Source organism: Aedes aegypti, chromosome 1, assembly GCF_002204515.2.
Source record: "Aedes aegypti strain LVP_AGWG chromosome 1, AaegL5.0 Primary Assembly, whole genome shotgun sequence".
NCBI classification, from domain to species: Eukaryota; Metazoa; Arthropoda; class Insecta; order Diptera; family Culicidae; genus Aedes; species Aedes aegypti.
In genome coordinates, this window is record NC_035107.1 from 242,747,495 (window position 1) to 242,769,542 (window position 22,048).

The following is a 22,048-nucleotide window of genomic DNA, read 5'->3' on the forward strand; positions in this document are numbered from 1 at the left end:
ATCCGCCTCGCCTGGGCAATATATTACAATATTTAAAAATCTATGCAAATAGCATAGCATAGCATAAACTGACTGTACATGTCAATGGTTGCTACTCCGTGATCAATCGGAACTGGTAAAAATTGCACTACGAATTCAAAGGGATGGGAGTTTCCGCTTACTCTCGAAGTGCAATTTTAGCAGATCTAGCGGGCTGTTTGGGCACGTCAGGAGTTAATCATCAATGTTAACTTCCTTTTCCCGATCAGCCTAGATAGCCGTGTAGTGTCGGTAGCGGTTGTTTCAACTGGCTAAGAATTAACACTACGGACTGCCTGTTCCGGTGGTAAAAGTCCACCTCACAGGTGACCTCTAATTCATGCGGCTTTAAGCTTACCGTGCCTAAGAATGAATGGTTAGGGGGGTCTAAATAAAACCTAACCGCAAACGGAGCCTGTGGAGTACCAGGGCGCCCTCTACAGTATTATGCCTTTCCTGTGCTACCCGGAACAATGGTACAGGTGACCTTGTGTTTCTCCGAGATAATCGTCTGCTCTTCTTCAGTCTCAAGCCTGAGGCTTAATAAGGGTGGGATTATTAATACGTTGTAAGTTAGTTTAAAATTTCCACCTCTATGGTTTCGCATTATGCGTATTACACAGTGTAGTCTGTGCTTTTCGCCTTTGGCGACTTTTAAGAGATACCGATCTGGTTTTCTCGCTGCTGGTCTTTTTCGTTCTGAGATTGCGAAAAGCTTAATCCTGCCTAGTTTGGGTAGTGGCTACGGTTAGGATAGCTTAGTCAGACCAATCTTCAGCATAAAATATCAGCAACGATTAATCTTTGTAGACTAATGCAAATGGTACAGTTCAAATGGCGCAAAAACCTTACTTTTGTGAACTTTTTTCTAGGTAACCTTGTGGATCCAGTTTTTGTTACTTTCATAAACATGAAATGGCAAACTCGCGTGCCATACCTCGTGCATGCGTGCTCGTAAATAGCGCTGACGTTGCTACACTCATTTCTGAGTTAACAACCAGAGATGTATGTGCTGTCACAATTGATATTTCTGTTGGTGACCTCAATAGGAAATACGTCTTTCGTTTTGAGGTGTATTTACCACATGATGAATCATCCGCAATGGATGATTTCAAACGAGTTGTCGTTCACTGCCTATGAAAAGGCCTTCTGCTGATTTGTGGGTAGTGATGCTGATACTCATCACATCATCTGGAGCAGCTCAGATATTAATTTGAGAAGCTCCAGTCTGATGGAATGCTCAAGTAGTTCAAATCTTGGATTACTTATTTTAGGGAATCGCCCAACCTTCATGGCATCTGTTAGAGAAGAAGTGTTAGACATAATGCTCTGCTTGAACAGAATCAGTCACGAGTTGACGAATTGTCATGTATCAGATGATAAATCATTATCTGATCATCGCTACATTTCTATATGAACATATGAATGTAAATTTGCAGACTTTGCATTTGTTATACTCCACAAACTGGAAATTGGTTGTGACCAAATTCTATGAATTCTCTCCGTCCATTGGAAATCCTAGTGATTTGAATGTTTCCATTTCCGGTGAATTGGGACACAATTGTCCTTGATTCGAGTGAAACCCACAATTGCTTGTCACTTTGTTACTCACAACTCCCTTTGCGGGACTAGTTGACGTCTGGCTATTTGTAAAGGAATATGTCAGATAGTCAGGCTGCTTTTAAAGCTCTTGCTTAGGTCAACTCAATGTCTAAGCTTGTTATCGCACGTCGAACTCAATTTGAGGAACTGAATTCAGTGAACTCTGTTAAACTTATATGGGTCCTTGCTATTCTTCCATTGCTGGGAATGAATTGGCTTATGAATTAGCTCGCAATGGAGCATCGCATGACTTCATTAGCTCTCAGGCAGCTATTCCAATTTCGATGTGCTGGGTGAAGCTTCAGAAATTCTTGGGCGGCAACTCAGCACAAGCAATATTGGAATAATTTTGAGTCATGTCGTCAAACAAAATTGTACATTACTGAGCCATCCCAAAGGTGGCTAAGTATTTAACAAATCTGTCAAAGCAGAATTGCAGTCTCTTGGTAACAACCTTGACTGGCCACTGCCGACTCAACTATCACATGGCAAATATTCAGTGTGCTGATACATTTTTTGTGTGATAGTTGTGATTCCGATTATGGAACTTCTTATCATCTGATATGTAACTATCCAATCTTCGCGTAATTGCGATTCCAATTACTTGGTTAACACTTATTAAGTGAAACTGATTTCAGAAACCTGAATCTTTAGGACATTCTGTTATTCTTAACCCGCTGTGGTAATGAGCTATAGGCTCTCTTTACGCTCATGCGTTTTTGCAGTGTCCTTTTCAGGGCGCTGTTCGAACCCATTGTGGTATGGAGCTACATGCTCTCAATTCGCTTATGCGATTTTCCCTCTTCAAGGGACCCCACTCCTATTTCCTCCCATCTTTCCCTTCCCTTTCCTCTCCCTTCGGGTAGATGATGAAATAGGCTCAAATATGGCGATGGCACAAATCTCCCAAATGGCGGGGAACGTGCCTCTGGAGCCGGCCTTCTGATACTGATACCGATACAATGGTTGCTACTCCGTGATCAATCGGAACTGGTAAAAATTGCACTACGAATTCAAAGGGATGGGAGTTTCCGCTTACTCTCGAAGTGCAATTTTAGCAGATCTAATATTATTGATCAATAACGGCGCCGGCCAAGTCCTTACAGTCAGTTGGGATGGGGAAGGAATTTTAGGGTGTAATGATTGTTGCTTCTAGCGACCGAGAATACCTCTGCATCTCCACAATCACCACGGGAAGGGTGTTTATTAGTGCGGGAGGAAAAGATCTGGGAGTCACCTTTGGTCGGTGATGCGATGCATGGACAAGGGGGAAATATACGACTTATATTTAAAGCTAGTTTTGTATTTTTGTCTCGAGAAGTTTTTGGTAGAAGATTAAAAAAATACGTCAACATCTATAATGTCGAACAATTCAAAAGAAGTTTTTATTAATGTCGAAAACTGAAAATTACATGTATATATTTTAAATTATAGGAATTACAGGAATAATGCCGACACTTGTAGTGACAAACCTTACATAGTTTGTTTGAAAATTACATATGAGTATTACTGTGCTTTTTTTGTCTCGAGATGGTAGAAGTTTTAAAAAATACGTCAACATTCACAATGTCGAACAATTCAAAAGACATTTTTAGTACTGTCAAAAAGAGAAAAATATATGTATATTGAAATTGTATAAAACAAGCATAATGCCGACACTTATAGTGACGAACGATACAAAGTTTGTTTGAATATTACATAAAATTTTCGCTTTCGGGAAAAATTGTGTTATCATAAGCATGAAACGAACTCACCAGTTGGTAATCCATCCTCGACTGAACACAAATATTTAAAAATCTATGCAAATAGAAAGTGAAACACAAAAATAAAAAACGCCACAGATACTCAAAATGGCTTTTAAATCCACTTTGTTCTATTCGGATTGTAATACAAATAACTTGAAAACATCGTAGGAATAAGAATATTCTCACCATATTCATCGAAGTCGACCGTACTGTCATCGGCATGTAGGCTGGCTTCCATCTACTGCGTTTCTATCCCCTTGCACTCAGGCAAGATAATGTCCATCGCCCAATCAAGTGTCATGTGAACATTTTTTCCATTTTTACTGAAACATTTTTTGCACTATGTGGTTTTGTCGTCAGTCTAATCAAATAGCGCACTTGTTTTGTAATTTTCTCGAACATACTCAAACAAATTGTGTGTGCCTGTTTACATTTATGCACTGCCTAATCCTCTCTCAAATCAGACCGACATAAAAAAAATTGGAAACATTTTTACAATGTTATTTGTTTCTTCGGCAAGTTAGCCATAAGAACTGCGGGTTAATGATATGTTCTATTATCGTTTACTTGGAATCAATCACGTTTTGAGCAGTATTTATTTCTGGCGAAATTGTTTGTTCAGTCTAGAATATCTTGTCAGAGTGAAGCTAACAGAACAAAGAATCATGAGAATATATTTATTGGAGTGTTTTGGCAAAATAATACTGTGAATTCACCGTGTCATAATTGCAAACCACAAGCGAAATCGCGAAAAAATATCAATTGTGAAAATGTGAACTTTTAATGTGGCTCTTGCAAATTCATTATTCCATTCCACAAAAGTGCGACAGTGTATGTGTTAGGCATTGGAAAAAGCGTGACAGAGACAGGAATTTTCCTTTATCACAAATAAAAAAAAAAACTTTCCGGGTGGCGTAGTACCAACCGATCCAATCGCGTATAAATCGAGGATTTTCATAAGTTTTTTCTCACAATATTAACCATCTTTTTATTTGTAACGATTTACACTACCCGTCATAAATACGGACTCACTGAAATAAGTATTGCAACACTCAGCTGAATAATAAATCACCGCCAAAAAGTTTAGCATCACCTCAAAACAGGTTAATTTACATTGCTATATCTCGAGATCCTTACGACTTGCAAAGAAGCGATCTTCAGCAAAGTTGCTCAGGGGTTCAAGGACATCCTGAAAGCGATCAGTTTAGTTCGCGATTTTGCCGCTAGGTGGCGCTAGTGATCATGTACAATTGAGCATTTTGAAGTAGTTCTAGCTTGTGATCCATAAGAGATAGAAAGTTCGGGTCTTCGGCAAAGTTGCTCAGGGGTTCAAGGACATCCGGAAAGCGAACAGTTTAGTTCGCAATTTTGCCGCTTGGTGGCGCTAGTGAGCATGCATTCAAAAATGAAGTGTCACATGACATGAATCATTTGGATATAAAGCGAATCATATCTGAATAAATTGAACAATAATGTAATCGGTCCTGAATTACTTGTGTATGAAGTGAATATTACCTTAAACACTTGACTATGAAGTGAATCAGACATAAATCACATGAAGTGATTCTCACCTGAAACACTTGAATATGAAGTGAATTGGACATGAGTCTCTTGGATATGGAGCTAGTCAAATCTGAAACACTTGAATATAAAGTGAGTGAGACCTGAATGTCTTAAATTTACTTCAAAAATCAAACATCAATCACATGGATATTGAACTAATCAAATCTGAAAAACGTACATAAAGTGATTTATATTTATATTTATATCGATCCACGTTTTGTCGCGTTCCTTGCTGCAGCATTGCAGCCCGCGCTGCATCCTTCTCCTCCAAAACCTGCCTGCATTCTTCGTCGAACCAATCATCACATGTCCTCCTTTCCACGTACCCGACGATGCTCTCCGGCTGCGTTGTTGATGGCTGCCTTTATGTTGCTCCAGCAGTCCTCAAGAGGTGCTTCGTCATGCTCGCCCTCTTCCGGCAACGCTACCTCGAGATGCTGCGCGTATGCGGTAGCGACGTTCGATTGGGTCAGTCGCGCTAGGTTGTACCGAGGCGGGCGTCGATACCGTACATTGTTAATGACGAATAGTTTTTGGCGCAGTTTCATCATCACCAGGTAGTGGTCGGAGTCAATGTTAGCGCCACGATAGGTTCTGACGTCGGTAATATCGGAGAAGTGCCGTCCATCGATCAAAACGTGGTCGATTTGTGATTCCGTCTGCTGTGGTAATCTCCAGGTGTATCGATACGGGAGGCTGTGCTGGAAGTAGGTGCTGCGAATGACCATGTTCTTGGAGGCGGCAAAATCTATCAGTCGTAGGCCGTTCTCGATCGTCAGCCGGTGGGCGCTGAACTTTCCAATCTTCGGTCTGTACTCCTCCTCCTGGCCAACCTGAGCGTTTAAGTCTCCTATGATGATCTTAACGTCGTGGCTTGGGCAGCGGTCGTACCCGCGTTCGAGCTGCGCGTAAAATGCGTCCTTGTCATCATCAGTGCTTCCGGAGTGAGGGCTATGCACGTTTATGATGCTGAAGTTGAAGAACCGGCCTTTGAGCCTCAACTTGCACATTCTTTCGTTGATCGACCACCACCCGATCACGCGCCTCTGCATATCACCCATCACTATAAAAGCTGTTCCCAGCTCACGTGTGTTGCCGCAGGTCTGGTAGATGGTATGATTACCTCTAAATGTTCGCACCATCGAACCTGTCCAGCACACCTCTTGCAAAATGCAAAATTTCTGTGAAAAACTTGGAGGAAGTTAAGTCCCCAAGTTTTCTGAGAAAGTGCCATTTTGGGGCACCCTAATCACTATGTGAAGAGCAGATATCTAATGTCGTTTTTCTTTATTTGCACCGCCTGCACCGTTTTCCCACCGGTGTAGCAAAAGTTGCACCCAAACCGTTCTTTTATTCCGCAGGTAGCACACCGTTTTTGCACTCGATCGCAAACGGTGCAGGAATTTCTACACCCTGATCGAGCTGGGTGTAGCAGGTAATACACTCTTTTTACCAATACATGTATGGTTCTTAGCTGTCAGTGGCGTTCTTGTTTTGGTCGTTTTGGTTGGTTTTGTTGTGTTCGGTAACGAAGAAGCAAGATTCTTTATTTTCGTTTTCCGACTGCGCAGATAAAATGGATTTATTTCAGAAAGAATTCTTTCAGAATGGAAGAAATACTTTTAGCATTTATAAATGAACAACACTGCAATAAATACAGATTACATACATATAATAGGGGATACTATGACGTATGAGTATGTTTTATCAGTTTGTATCTTTATCCAGATATTTTGATTACATGTATTGGGGCGCTCATTTTGAATCCACATCCAGCGGCGGCGGTAACGCGCAGAAGATATGCGCGCAATTCAAACGCAACGTCAAAACTCAAGCAAGCTTGGATTTTTTCGTTCTTCAAGGACGCAAATGTTTCAAATTTGCTAAATATGAAACATTTGATGATTTTTATTATTACTGCGACGGTATATCGACATTTTCAGATAATCGCATTACGTGGATTTATCCTGCAGAGCACAATATACCAGTATACACACTTAATCTCAGAATTTCATTTCGGTAAAGTATACTACATAAAAAAAAACATGTTTTGGACAAATTTCAGAAAATTCGACTGAAAAGAACATTTGCCAACAAAAAGGAATCAGCAGCAGCTGGAGCTGTATGTTCCCAAATGCATCCTAAAATCCCTGCTTCTTTATTTTTCAAAAACAGTTGATTGGTGAGAAATCTACAATGATTTTTCATTGGGTTCTAATGCAATGATCGATTACTCTTTTTTGCATTATTACAAAAAATAGCTGATTCACCTTGTGCATCGTGAGCTAGATTCATTGCGCAAATATGAACTTTGATGAAGTTATTATCCAGAGAGAGGATCGATGAAATCCTTACAGTGTTGAAATATGAAAATTCTGGATTTTAAATAAATTTTATTGAATTACGAAAGATAGATCATGGTATAAATTCCCAGGGAAAATAATTTTAATTTTGTATTCCAAACATTTGTTTCCGTACACGGCATAGTAATGTGTGGTGAAAACAGCCAGTGCTCTAAGGCCGTTGACGAACTATCCAAAACACAAATGAATCCATTACTACACATCATTAATAACAGAAACAGCTGTTCTATCTGTTTGATTGACGCCTTCACTAACACCATCATATGTTGTCATAATATTGCACCGAAACCGTTCTATTTTCCGGTGTCAATTGTTACACTCGCGCGGTGCACCGTCGGAAATAATCGAAAACGACATAAGTGGGTACGAACGTACTGGACTTGCATACCGCCGCCACACAATCCAACAACGACGACGACGACAGCAAAGTACACTTACACTAGATCAGCGATTAAGCCGCGTGCATGTGCATCTACAGAGAGAGACAGGCAGACAGATACCATACACTCTTTAACGATATAAAGTTGAAGTTTTTATGGCAAAATGCAATCAAGTCGATGATGTTATCTGGTGGCGGTTCGGTTCTCGTCGCCTAAACTGCACCGCACACGCATCGAGGTAGCAGGGTCGCAAAAGTGGAGAAATTATTGTGCAAACGTCAGATTTTTTTTAGCTCTTTGTTACTGCTGCGCCACAACATGAGTAAGTGCACAGTATTCCATGGTGGATTGCAATTGGAGAGCGAGCAAATAATAGAAAAAAAAAGTGCACTGCAATTTCTAGTTGCGACGCGGGATATTGTGGCGAGTGTGACCTTCGACAAACCCCATGAAACCCGTTTGTGATCAAACGCGGGTTGAAGGAATGATAATGATTAGAAGGAGTGGTATGGCGTGGAATCGGGACTCGTGGCATTCCAGCACATCAAGGACCGCGAATGATACGTTGGCCATGAATGTAATGATACGGTGTCGATTTTGAATAGCACATGTTGTTTGGATTTAATTCACTGATTTAGGAAAAACCCAGCTGCTTCCAAATTAGAGCAGAGATTAGTTTATTTTTGCTGGGCTAACCGCACCTGCAGCACAATGTTTCCCAAATCAACATGATCAGTTGCCCTACTTGGTCGATCCATCTATATCGCGGTGCTCATTTCAAATTATTAATTTGGTTAAATATTGTTATTACACAGGGCCTTGCTTAGTCTGGTGATAACGTACTTGGCTATAACGTAAGCAAAGTCATTGGCGTAACTGAAGGGGAACTAGAAGGATCTAAGCCCTCCCTAGAAAAATTTAAACTCTTACTACAAAATTATAACTCCTATGTTAAGTATGGGCGTTGATAATACAAATGGGATCTAATAAGCCAAGCTCCTTAGCTTGGGCCTAGCCATGCTAAAGGTGTCTGGGTTCGATTCCCGGTCGATCCAGGATCTTTTCGTAAAGGAAATTTCCTTGACTTCCTTGAGCATAGAGTACAATCGTATCGTACCACACGATATACGAATTCTAAAATGGCAGAGTATAGAATGTGTGACGGATAGCCCGTGTATAGAATGACGTTGATAAGTAATGAAAAAATGTGTGTTTAACCCTTAAAATCCCGAGACGGACCTTGAATTTTTAAATGACCCCAATTCGGAGACTAGCAGATCAATTAATTCGAAATAAATTTTGAAGTAAATGCGATTAGTTGGTCTTACAATCCTTAGGTTAGACGTCCCCCCTGACCCCTTTCCCTTCTCTTGGTAACAGAAAAAAACGTGAACAGGAGGGGTGCAAAATTGGTTTCAAACGGATATATCTACATCCAAATGAGCTAGCAGGTTGGTGTCTTCGGCAAAGCTATTCAGCAGATCAAGGGCTATCTGGCAGTGAACAGTCTGATTGGAAATTCATCCGCTTGGTGGCTCTAGTAAAAATAAATCATCAATCTTCTCTACCTCAAGAGCCTTATCAGAAGGTTGGTGTCTCCGGCAAAGTTATTCATCAGATTGAAGGCTATCTGGTGGTAGAGGGTTTTACTTTACTTCACTTTTGCTGGCTCTACGTCCTTCAAGACATGACCTGCGCCACAATGTTACGCCAATAAACTCGGTCCATGGCTGCTATAGGTTATAACCTCCAATTTCTCGATCGCCCCACACTTCCAAGATCCTGCTCCACTTGGTCAACCACCTAGCTCGTTGCGCTCCCTTTCGTCTTGTACCAACCGGATTTGAGGTGAACACCATTTTTGCGGGATTGTTGTCCGGCATTCTCACAACATGTCCCGCCCATCGTACCCTTCCAGCTTTGGCGACTTTCTGGATACTGGGTTCACCGTAAAGTTGAGCAAGCTCGTGATTCATTCTTCTCCTCCATACGCCGTTCTCACATACTCCGCCGAAGATCGTCCTAATCACACGCCGTTAAAAAACTCCTAGCGCTTGCAGGTCCTCTTCGAGCATTGTCCACGTCTCATGCCCGTAGAGGACTACCGGTCTTCTCAGCGTCTTGTACATGGTACACTTAGTACGGAAGTGAAGTTTACTAGACCGCAAGGTCTTGTGGAGTCCGTAGTAAGCACGACTTCCAGCAATGATACGTCTTCGAATTTTTCTGCTGCAGTTGTTATCCGACGTTATCAATGATCCGAGATAGACAAATTCGTCCACAACCTCGAACCCATCCCCGTCGATCATCACGCGTCTGCCAACACGAGCTCGGTTCCTCCAGCCAGCAGATATTTCGTCTTCGACGTATTTACCTTCAATCCAACCCGATCTGCTTCACGTTTCAGCCTGGTATACTGTTCAGAAACCAACTGGAACGTTCTTCCGACAATGTCCACGTCGTCAGCAAAGCAGATGAACTGGCTGGATTTATTGAAGATCGTGCCCCGCATGTTGAAGCCCGCCCGTTTCATAACACCTTCTAGCGCAATATTGAACAGGAGGCAGGAAAGACCATCGCCTTGTCGAAGTCCTTTGCGTGTTTCAAACGGGTCCGACAATGCACCCGATATCTTCACACAGCACTGCACACTATCCATCGTTGCTTTGATCAGTCTAGTCAGTTTCCCGGGAAAACCATTCTCGTCCATAATCTTCCATAGCTCTCGATGGTATCATAGGCCGCTTTGAAATCGATGAATAGGTGGTGCGTAGGGACTTGATATTCGCGACACTTTTGGAGGATCTGCCGCAACAATAAGGATTTGGTCTGTCGTCGATCGCCCATCCACAAAACCGGCTTGACAACTTCCCACAAATCTGCTTGCCAGTGGCGATAGACGGCGGAAGATGATCTGGGAAAGCACTTTATAGGCTGCGTTAAGAATGGTGATCGCTCGATAGTTCTCACATTCTAACTTGTCACCCTTTTTGTATATTGGGTATATTATTCCCTCCTTCCACACCTCCGGTAGCTGTTCTGTATCCCAGATCCTGGCTATCAATCGGTGCAGACAAGTGGCCAACCTGTCCGGGCCCATTTTAATAAGTTCCGCTCCAATACCATCCTTTCCAGCTGCTTTGTTGTTCTTGAGCTGTTTGGTAGCATCCTTAACTTCACCTATTGTGGGAGTTGGCACGCCTCCCTCATCCGCCGTACTGATGAAGCCATTCGTTTAGGTGTTCATCGTAGTTCTGCTTCCACCTTTCAATCACCTCACGTTCGTCCGTCAAGATAGCTCCATCCTTATCCCGGCACATTTCGGCTTGCGGCACAAAGCCTTTACGGGATGCAATGAGTTTCTTGTAGAACTTACGCGTTTCTTAAGAACGACACAACAGCTCCATCTTTTTCGCACTCCAACTCTTCCAGGCGGCGCTTTTTATCCCGGAATAGATGGGTTTGCTGTCTTCGCTTCTGTATCGTTCCACGTTTTGACGGGTGCCTTGCTGCAGCATCATCGCCCGCGCTGCATTCTTCTCGTCCAAAACCATCTGACACTCCTCGTCGAACCAACCGTTCCGTCGATTTGCTTCCACGAACCCAATGGCACCTTCCGCTGCGTTGTTAATTGCTGCTTTGACATTACTCCAGCAGTACTCGATGAGCTCTCCCTCTTCCGGCAACGCTGCCTCAAGGCTTTGCGCGTAATCAGTTGCGACTTCGGGTAGCTTGAGTCGTTCCAGATTGTACCGTGGCGGGCGTCGGTACCGAATGTTGTTCACAACGGAGAAACGTTGGCGCACTTTAACCGTCACAAGGTAGGGGTCCGAATCGATGTTTGCGCCGCGATAGGTTCTTACGTCGATAATAGCCGTGAAGTGTCTTCCATCAATCAAAACGTGGTCGATTTGCGATTCAGTCTGTTGGGGTGATCTCCAGGTGTACCGATACGGGAGGCTGTGCTGGAAGTAGGTACTACGTATGGCCATGTTTTTGGAGGCGGCGAAATCAATCAGTCTAAGGCCGTTTTCGTTCGTAAGCTGGTGAGCGCTGAACTTCCCTATAATCGGTCTAAATTCCTCCTCCTGGCCAACCTGAGCGTTGAGATCTCCGATAACGATTTTGACATCATGGCTTGGGTAGCCGTCGTATTCACGTTCCAGCTGCGCGTAGAAAGCGTCCTTATCGTCATCGTCACTTGCTAGGTGAGGGCTGTGCACGTTGATTATGCTGATATTGAAGAAACGGCCTTTGATCCTCAACTTGCACATTCTGTTGTCGATAGGCCACCACCCAATCACGCGCCTCTGCTTTTCGCCCCATCACGATAAAAGCTGTGCCCAGCTGATGTCTGTTGCCGCAGCTCTGGTAGATGGTATAACCATCCCTATACGTATGTACCGTCGACCCTTTCCAGCAAACCACCTGCAGCGCTACGATGTCGAACTTGCGGACCCTCAATAATACGGAAAGAATGCGGGTACTTCCCAAGAAATTGAGAGACTTACAGTTCCATGATCCGAGTTTCCAATCGTTAGTCCGTTTCTGATGCGTGGGTCTATGCCGATTGTTCCGGTTCGAATTTACATTGTATGCTTCCTGTACTGATGATTTTTACGGCTGGCTTGTAAGGCCTGCATTAATCCCCTGTCTCGCCGGAGGATCATCGTGTACAGCACTGTTTAGAGTCCCACGCTGGCACTAGGACGATGATCAGCCGCTCCTAACATGGAGAACAGACGCTGTTTTGAGCCGCCCGTAATATGGAGAACAGACGCTCTGATAACCTACACCCTCAGAAGAGAAGAGCCCCCCTTCCCTGTCAGCATACGACCAAGGCCCACCAGGGTTGGTTACCAGATCCCTACGGTTACTCGTACCCCATGCTTATCAGCTAGAATGTCGGTGTCTTCGCAATGCTGTTCGGCTTCGGAAGGGCTATCTGGCGGCGATTCCAAATTCTTGAGATGCAGGCTATTTAATAAAATGTGTTACTAGCTTCATTGCGTGTAGATGGTTGAAGTAAAATTTTGCCTAGCTGAAATTGTTAGCGAGATTTTGCTGAATTCAGCGAAAGAAATGGTTTGTGGAGGTGGAAAATCTTATTGAGAATTTATTCGCTAGGTGATTATGATGATGATGATGATTATGGTCCCGCCACATACCCCTACAAAAGTTTGAACAAGACGATATATCTTTAAGATAATTCATTCTGACCATTTTAATCAGATTTGCAACCAACAAATGGTCTGATTATTTATACGGATACAAAGAGCTTTATAAGTTTCCATGGTACAGGTTGGATTCGATTATCCGGAGTATCGATTTTTTGTTCACTCCGGATAATCAAATACTTGGGATAATCGAATCACTAAAAGTATCATCGATTTTCACTATCCCTCACTCGTTATCTGGATCTAAATATCCTGTTCGGCTGTGGTTCTTTGCCATCCATATTGATTCATATCATTTGTTGGATCATCTCTGTTGACTGCATAGACGTCATTTCATCCCACTCACTTGGATGAGTACCAACAGGCTAACTCGTGCTGCTGTCATGGGCAAAGATACTAAAGAGAAACCCACACTTGCTCTGCCGATAGGATCGAGCGGTGAGAACCAAAATAAAAAACGCTCACGAGATGATCTGGACCAGACTGACGATCAGGTAGACAATTTTGATGTTCTTCTGATGCGGATGAAACAGTTAATTGCTGATGGAAATGCTAGGATTGAACAAAAAATCGACTCCAATAATGCTGCTCTCGTCACCGAAATTGCTTCTTTACGGAAAGAAGTGAATCAGCTGAAATCTGACTGTGCTCGTGACTTCAAGCAAATGTGTGAGGTTCAAACAAAAACTGAGGTCGACGTGTTGAAAAACAAGGATGCTATTAACCGGCTAGTGAAATCAGCTGATCTTATTTTGACTGGAGTTCCGTACAACCAATCCGAAAACACCGAAAACATCGTTAAATTGCTCTCTTATGCCATTGGATACAGTGAATCGGATTGTCCTCCGGTTTATACTAAACGGCTAGCTCGTACTCCGATCGCAACCGGCGCAACACCCCCAATTCTGCTGCAATTCGCTTTCAAAGCTTCCCGAGATGAATTCTTCTTCCGTTATTTATCAAAGAAGAATCTGAACATGAATCAACTTGGTTTTGAAATCGATAAAAGAGTGTTCTTAAACGAAAACCTCACCGAATCAGCACGCAGGATCAAAAGTATGGCGTTGAAGTTAAAGAATAGCGGCCGTATCAAAAATGTGTACTCTAAGGATGGAACCATCTATGTGAAGCTGAGGGAGGATGATGCTGCTCAACCAGTCTTCGATATTGGACAACTGAAGGAGTTTGAATACAATCAGAAATAACCTTTCCTTGCAATTTCATCTCCTATCTAAATTGTTCCATGAATCCTATCATTAGGTCCTATGATTCTTCCCCTCCTAAAAGTTAGAAGAATGAACCTCTCCTACGAAATTGTCATATTTCCTACCATGCATATTCCATGATTCCTTCCTATAAGTTATTCCATGATGCCTTCCTTCCTGAAAGTTATCTGCCGTTACCATTGCTGCTGCTGGATTCTACGCTGTTGTCGTCTGTTGCTGCTGGATTCAACGCAGTTCGTCAGTGGTTGCTGCTGTTGGGTTATGTTGTTGCTGCTGTTGCTGAATGCTGGTGTCATGCTGTTCATTTTGTATCATGTAGCTTTATAAAACCTTTATTGAATTCACGATCCATTACCACTTTCTTAATTTAGATTAGATGAGATATGAGTTACTTTAAAATGTGTATTAGTTCCCTCGTTGACATGTTGCTTTTCTCGTTCACTTTTCCCCCCTTATTTTGTTGGTTTGTGCGTTCACGACTGAGCTTGTTGCCAATTTATGATGCCGGGTAGTCTATCAAGTAATGATGCACGTGCAAGTTTAAGTATTGCTGAGATACCACGAGTTGTCATGAACGTTGCTCTTCCTGATGATCTTATTAATTTGTGTCACTTGAATGCTCAAAGTTTGTGCGCCCGTCAGCTAGGTAAGCTTGATGAATTCAAATCCTGTTTTGTCAATAGTAAACTGGATATCATTTGCGTTACTGAAACATGGCTGCAAGATTCTATTTCCGATAGTACCGTTGGCGTCGAGGGTTACACAATTCTAAGGAACGATCGAAATTACAGTCGAGGTGGAGGAGTTTGTATATATTATAAAAACGGTATTAATTGCAAACAAGTTGCTGCTTCCGAGATAGTAAGTGATTCAAGAGATTTTAATCGTACTGAATACCTTTTCGTTGAAATTTTCGTTAATCAAATCAAATTTCTTTTGGGGATTGTTTACTGTCCTCCAGGAGTTGATTGTTCATGGGTGCTGGAGCAAAAGCTTTCAGAATTATCTTTAAATTATGAAAACATAATCTTATTAGGTGATTTCAACACGAACTTAATGAAGAACTGTCAGAGAACAAATCGTTTTAATGATGTGTTAACTAATTTCGGACTTTTTTGCGTTAACAACGAACCCACTCACTTTTATAATGGTGGGAGCTCCTTGATTGATTTGCTGTTAACGAACGATTCCAATTTTGTACTAAACTTCAATCAGGTAGCAGCTCCTGGGTTTTCCCAACATGACATAATTTTCTCATCGCTTAACATTACTCGTACGCCATCCGATCGAACAAGGATGTTTAGAGATTACAACCGAATTGATTATACTCGTCTAAGACAAAGCTTGGAATGTATCGATTGGTCGTTACTCTATAGTATTACTGAGGCCGATACAGCTCTCGATTTCTTCAATAGTATAATAATTGAACTTTACGAAAATTTTGTTCCTCTGCGCATATCTAGACCAAAATCAAATGCACCTTGGTTCACCAACGATATTCTTAATGCTATGGTAGTAAGGGATGTAGCATATCGTCAATGGGTCTGCAGTAAGAGTGATGCTGATCGCAATCAGTACAAAAGGCTACGAAATAGGGTCACTTGCTTGATTAATAAGGCTAAATCTGATTATCTTTCAATAAACATAGAATCATCATCTTCTAACAAGGAAACATGGCGAAGATTGAAGAAGCTAAATGTTACTGCTTCAAATAACGAGGTGGAATTTTGTAATACTAGTGATGAAATCAATTCTTTCTTTAGTGGTAATTTTACACGTGAATCAGATTACCATTCTGTATCCCCAATAAACGTCGATGGATTCAAGTTCACCACATGTAGTGAGTTAGAAGTTACGTCGGCAATCTTTTCTATTTCATCGAATGCAGTTGGATTGGATGGTGTGTCTTTGAGATTCATAAAAATGGTTTTACCTTATGTCATTACCCCTATCACGTATCTTTTCAACTTGTTTATTTCTACATCAAAGTTTCCTCGAGCATGGAAAGCTGCAAAGGTCTTGCCAATCCGTAAAAAACCAAAGAGTAACAGGTTGGACAATCTTCGTCCAATAAGCATTCTGAGCTCGCTTTCTAAGGCTTTTGAAAAGATTTTAAAAATTCAAATACAAGGCTTTGTTCAACGATTTGAACTTCTTAGTCCGTACCAATCCGGATTTAGAGCAGGGCGAAGCACAACTACCGCACTACTCAAGGTTCATGATGATATTCATCAAACCATTAATAAGAAAGGTGTAGCTTTTTTACTTCTTATTGATTTTTCAAAAGCTTTTGATCGAGTACCACATGTTAAGCTTTTAAATAAGCTGTCGACTCAATTTCACTTTCATCGTAATGCTGTAACATTAATAAAATCATATTTGAATCTACGTACACAAGTGGTAGATGCTAACGGTGAACTCTCTAATCCAATCACTATTCTTTCAGGTGTACCTCAGGGGTCCGTCTTGGGTCCCTTGCTCTTCTCTTTATTTATTAACGATCTGCCATCCGTTCTGAAGTTCTGTCTAATACACATGTTTGCAGATGATGTGCAACTTTATTTCTGCACGGCTAATACCAATTTAGAAAGCGTAGCAGAACTGATAAATTCTGATCTTAAGCGGGTTCAAGAATGGTCTGAGAATAATCTTCTTCCGATAAATCCATCTAAGACGAAAGTCATGTTTATTTCTAGGCAACAGGCTCGTTCACCCTTACCTAATTTGTTGATCAACGATGAAATCATACAATATGCCGAAAAAGCTTCTAACCTAGGAGTGATATTCCAAAATAATCTTGAATGGAATGTCCAAGTGAACTCACAATGCGGGAAAATTTACGCAGGTCTTCGTCACTTAAAACTTACAGCTTCTATGGTTGCCGTTTCTACTAAACTACGATTGTTCAAATCGCTCTTGTTGCCTCATTTTTCGTATGGTTTAGAATTGATTTTAAATTCTTCGGCTTCAGATTATGACCGTTTAAGAGTTGCTTTGAACCACTGTGTACGCTGGATATTTAATCTTAACAGATATTCTAGAGTAACGCACTTACAACGACAACTTCTGGGGTGTTCCTTTTACAATTTCTTCAAATTACGTTGCTACACAACATTGTTTAAGATAATAAATCATGGGCCAAAATATCTTGCTGATAAGCTGCAACCTTTCAGAAGCATCCGAGTACGACACTTTGTGTTATTGCAGCATAACTCGTCGCACTACGGTAATACTTTCTTTGTACGTGCAATTATACTATGGAATCAACTTCCTAATGAAATTAAAGTTACGCGTTCAGCAACAAGTTTCCGTCGTAAATGTTTAAGCTGGCTTAATGGGGGAAATTAGAGTGAACGATGCAGCAAGTCAACGAAAAAGAAAAAAGTCAATGTTTGTATTGTTTGAATTTATTGAATTTGTAAAGAACGGAAGTGGTAAATTTGGAGAACAAAAATATTACCGATTGTAGTAAATTTATAAGGGAAATACCCTTACGCTACAAGTATTTTCATTAATAAATAAAAAAAAAAAAAAAAAAAAAAAAAATAAACAATAAAATCTGCGATGAAAGAATTTAAATATTACAGTTGACTCTCTACATCTCGATAACTATGTCCCCTATGTCGATGATTTCTTCAGTCTCTTCATTCTGCATACAATTTCCCTCTCCATATGGTCGGCGTTAAGCCAGAGGGGACTAAGTACAAAACTTGGGAAAATTGGATTATTCTTTCATTAGATGTGAAATTACCCTGCCTGCATTTCACTTTGATCAGATTTGTTGAATGCTGCAAACTGTGCTTATTACCATAACAGCGAAAATTATCAGTGCGCTGAGCAATGCGAGAATATGAAAGACATTTCAAGCTATTTTTCAGATTTTTCGACATCGAATGATTCTTTTACTCACCCATCAATAGAAATTCGTATATATTACTTAATTTGTTGCATTTGATTTTGATTTTTTACTATTTGCCTTATTTGGATGGGTGGTCAGAAATAGCAACAATTTCTGTGCAGACAGAGCGGACCAAGTGTTGAAAAGAAATAAACTGATTGATAATTACGTTTTTGAGTCGATCTCAGAGTCTGATAGAAGTGTATGGTAGTTCTATGGTGTATGTATGGAATGTCCTAGAACCCGCTTATTGGATCAGTATATTTTGGTCGGCAGTTAAGATTTTCACTTGGTCCACTCTGACTGAACACATATTTGAATATTTCTGGTCTTCAATGCCGGGCCGGCCTATCAAAGTTCTACGAGGAATTTAGATTTTTAGATGACGTTTAGATCATGGTTTTGGTTGATTGAAGTTGAAAAGTGTTGCAAGGGGTGACTAACACGGTACTAACAAATAAAATAGAAAAACTGTTATATTTAGATTGTTTTGAACGATGGTGAGAAAGTAACGTTAAGTTTTTAATGGGTTTAGGTTGTCCTTAGTGTCGTTGTTCCATGTGGGACTTATTGACATGAAAGAAAAATAAAACTTGTATCAGCCTTATCTCAAAATCATTCCCTTAGAGATAACTACAGGTATTTCTCCAGAGTTCATATTATGGAGTATACTAATTATTTTATGAAATTGTTTTTGAAAGCACTTCGATGATTCCTTGACATGTTTCACTGAAAAATCCTCAATAATTCCTATATGAAATTTATTGTAAATCGAAATTTTCCAGATATTACTTTTTAAATCATCGAAAAATACCTACCAAAAATCATCCAAATTTATTGGGTGACCTTAAATTGTTCACCAGGATAGAGGCAAATTTATCCTGGTAATTTATATGAAATTATGCCATGAATTTCACCAACATTTTTTATTAAAAGTATCCCGAGATTCCTTCAAGATTTCGTTGAAAAAACGAGAAAATACTTCCAAGATTTTTTCACGATTTTTTGGAAAAATTCTAATTAGATTTTGCCATGCCACCAGGATTTTTTCTAGTAATTTCTGAAAGAATTGCGTTGCACGTAAAACCATTATAATATAGCTAACAGTTATCCATCTGACGTTCCAAAATGGACATCAGTTCACTAAGAGATTTTTTGAAAAACTACCACAGAATTTCCGAAAATTTCTAACCGGATTTTTCTAGGAATCTTCCTACGGGAATTCTAGTAATTTATCAAGAATTCGGTGAAGGAATTTTGTGGCATATCCTTGGCCAAGAAATCCCGTGGTTATTATTCGTTTACAAATTCATCTTAGAAGTTGGCCAGAATTTCTTAGATAATTGTAAATCCTTTTGGATTCGTTCTCCATTTTTCCTAGGAGCCCTTCTTGGATTCATCCAGCACTACAAGCAATTCTTCAAGTAATAAAAGCAGTGATTTCCTCAGAAATTCCTTTGTGCTTCTAACAGATTCGAGTAGACACGCACCCCTCCTTCACTTGGAGATCAAGAGGTTTGTGAAGTGTCCCATACTATGGCAGTTCGTGCCTTATACGTGCAGCTAATTTATTGAAATTCTTAACAAAACTTGCATTGCAAAGTCATATTTATTAATTGGAGACTGCAATCAAATTCCACGAACCTATAAAACCTATAAAAAGCCATCTTTCCAGATTTGTAAAATATTTTGTCTAAGAAAATTATTCCGTTTTTGTCAACTGAAAATAGCTGATCGTATTAATAAAAACGGAACATACCTGTATTTTGCACATGTGTTACGTACGTACATGAATATACGCAAGAATTAACAAAATATATCCAAAATTCTTAGATTTACAAATCTTCAAGAATGTTGGACAAAATGTCAAAAGGGGCTTCATTCAATGGTATTGATTTTTTAAAGCTCTTTGAAGGAATTCCTCCATGAAATTTAACATAATCTTAAAGACGTCAACTTGGATTTTTTAAGGATTCCCCAGAAATTATTCCGGAGACTCCACCATGAATTTCTTCAAAGAATCTTTCACAAATTTTCCAATAATATCCTGGAGTTCATCCAATGATTCTTTTATTCGATTTCGCTCTTAGCCCAAGACTCCTGTTAAGGACATTTCAAGAACTTAAGCAATAATTTCTTCAGAGATGTCTCCACTGATTTCTTAGAATTTCCTCCAAAATCGCCGTTCAGTTTTTCAAAGATCTCAACCTATAGGATACCTATAGAAGCCACTTTAGAGAATCCTCCTTTTCAGAATGTCTAGCAGAAATTCTTTGTTACATTTCCTACGGAAAATGACCCAGGATTTTTTCCAGGGCATTTTCTATAACATTTTTCAAGTCGTTATTGGAGGAATCCCTGAAAGTATCGCTATAGCAAATCCTATATTAACTTTTATACATATTTCTGGTGAATTCTTGCGAGAATCTCTGAAGAAATTCTCTAACTTCTGAGTTTAGAGTCGATCAGGTTTTGTTTTATGAATTTGAAGGATAATTATTGAAAAACAAAATCTGTTGAATCTGTGGCCATAAATCCTGCAGGGATTTCTGGACGCATTCATTAAAATTGTTGAACATAATCCTTGAAGATTGTGTGATGAATCTATATAGTTCCTCAAAAAAGAAAAGTTCTTAATTGATTTCCTGGAAATATATCTGCATTTTTTTTAATCAATTTTTTATGATAAATGATTGATTTTGATTTTCTTTATTATACAGGCTTTCAGCCTTAGACGGGTTTACCTCTTGTCTTAAGATAAACCATTCGAGAGTTTCAAAAGGAATTCGCATGAAAATGGCTGGAGAAATAGTTTAAAAACGGGTCAATACCTCCAAGACTCTGGAATAAACTTTTAGAGATTTTCTTGGAACAACTTCTGTAGGAGTCTTTGAAAGATCGGCTAAAATGACTACTGGAAAAGTGAAATTGTTGAAAATGTCTCTTTAGGAATTCCAGGAAAAGCACTTGGCAATGGTTAATCCATGTGGAAATTTCTGGTTAGGTATTTTGAATCAGAATTCACTACAAGGAGCACGAAAAGAGTGAGTTTAGAAACCATTTTTGTTAAAAAAATAAAAGACTTTTATAGACCTTCCATATAAAATAGAGACTTTTAAGAGTATCTAAAAAAAACCTGCTGCCAGTCCTGTCATTGCCTAAAACTTGGGAGCCTTTGTCCCCCACTAAGTACATCTGGAGCACTTTAAAAATTAACCCCAAGTCGATTACATTTTCCTACGCGGCTGCAACTTCGATCCCACGGCAAACCCAATGCGGCAACAGAGTGGCCTTCGCCAGCAACTCAAGCGAGCGCCATATCGCGGCCATTCCGTGTCGCGTCGAAGAAAGTTCCCCCTCAGTAGGTATCCCAGTCATACAAAATGAAAAAATCGCCATCACTCACCTTGATCGGCCAAATAAATTCCCTTTAGTCCGGAGCCGTGTAATCCTTTTTCCGCCCTGAAACTTCCCGAACCCCGCAAAACCCGTGGCGTATGTTATTTTTTTTCCTTTCCCAACACTAAATTCACACACGACGGATGCTCCGCGGATTCATTTTTCTTCTTTTATTCCACACACTCACTGCTGCTGATGGATTCACTTTTTTTTTCTTCGTACCTCTTGGCCGCCACTCGTTTTTGTTCCAGCCTCTGGCTGCCCTGGGATTTTTCCTGCCGAAAGTGACCACTTTCGAATGGAGGGAGGGCGCGCGCAATCTTCCAACAATTCCCACCACTTTGGGGCACTTGAATTTTGCAAAATTTCGATTTTTCACCAGTTTGGTTGTCGTACGCTTTTTATGCCAAAGCGGACCACAAAAATTTTCTGCTTCTTCCTCGGTAAGTACTCTCGCGACGAATGTGTCCGATCGAGAGCCGAGCAGGGTTGCCAGACTGCTGCCTTTCAATTTTCCTCGCTACCTTTGTGATGGGGGGAAAGTGAAAAAATCGCATGTTTTTATGCCAATTTTATTATTCGGATTACAGTTATTCAACACAGTTAAATATGATATTTTTTCCAGGAATGTAATGGAAATCACTACATGATCATTTATCGAATACTTGCTTTAAAAC

At 40.4% G+C, this 22,048-nt stretch overlaps 1 protein-coding gene across 2 annotated transcripts in view; it reads right to left on the reverse strand.

The window, feature by feature from the left end:
- Nucleotides 1–21,848, reverse strand: part of LOC5563615 (serine-rich adhesin for platelets) — a 116,329-nt gene extending 94,481 nt beyond the window's left edge. For both annotated transcript variants that reach the window (XM_021837368.1, XM_021837366.1), the window contains exon 1: nt 21,379–21,848. The gene's annotated coding sequence lies outside the window, so the exon portion shown is untranslated. The remainder of the gene's footprint in view (nt 1–21,378) is intronic.
- Nucleotides 21,849–22,048: the final 200 nt, after the last annotated feature.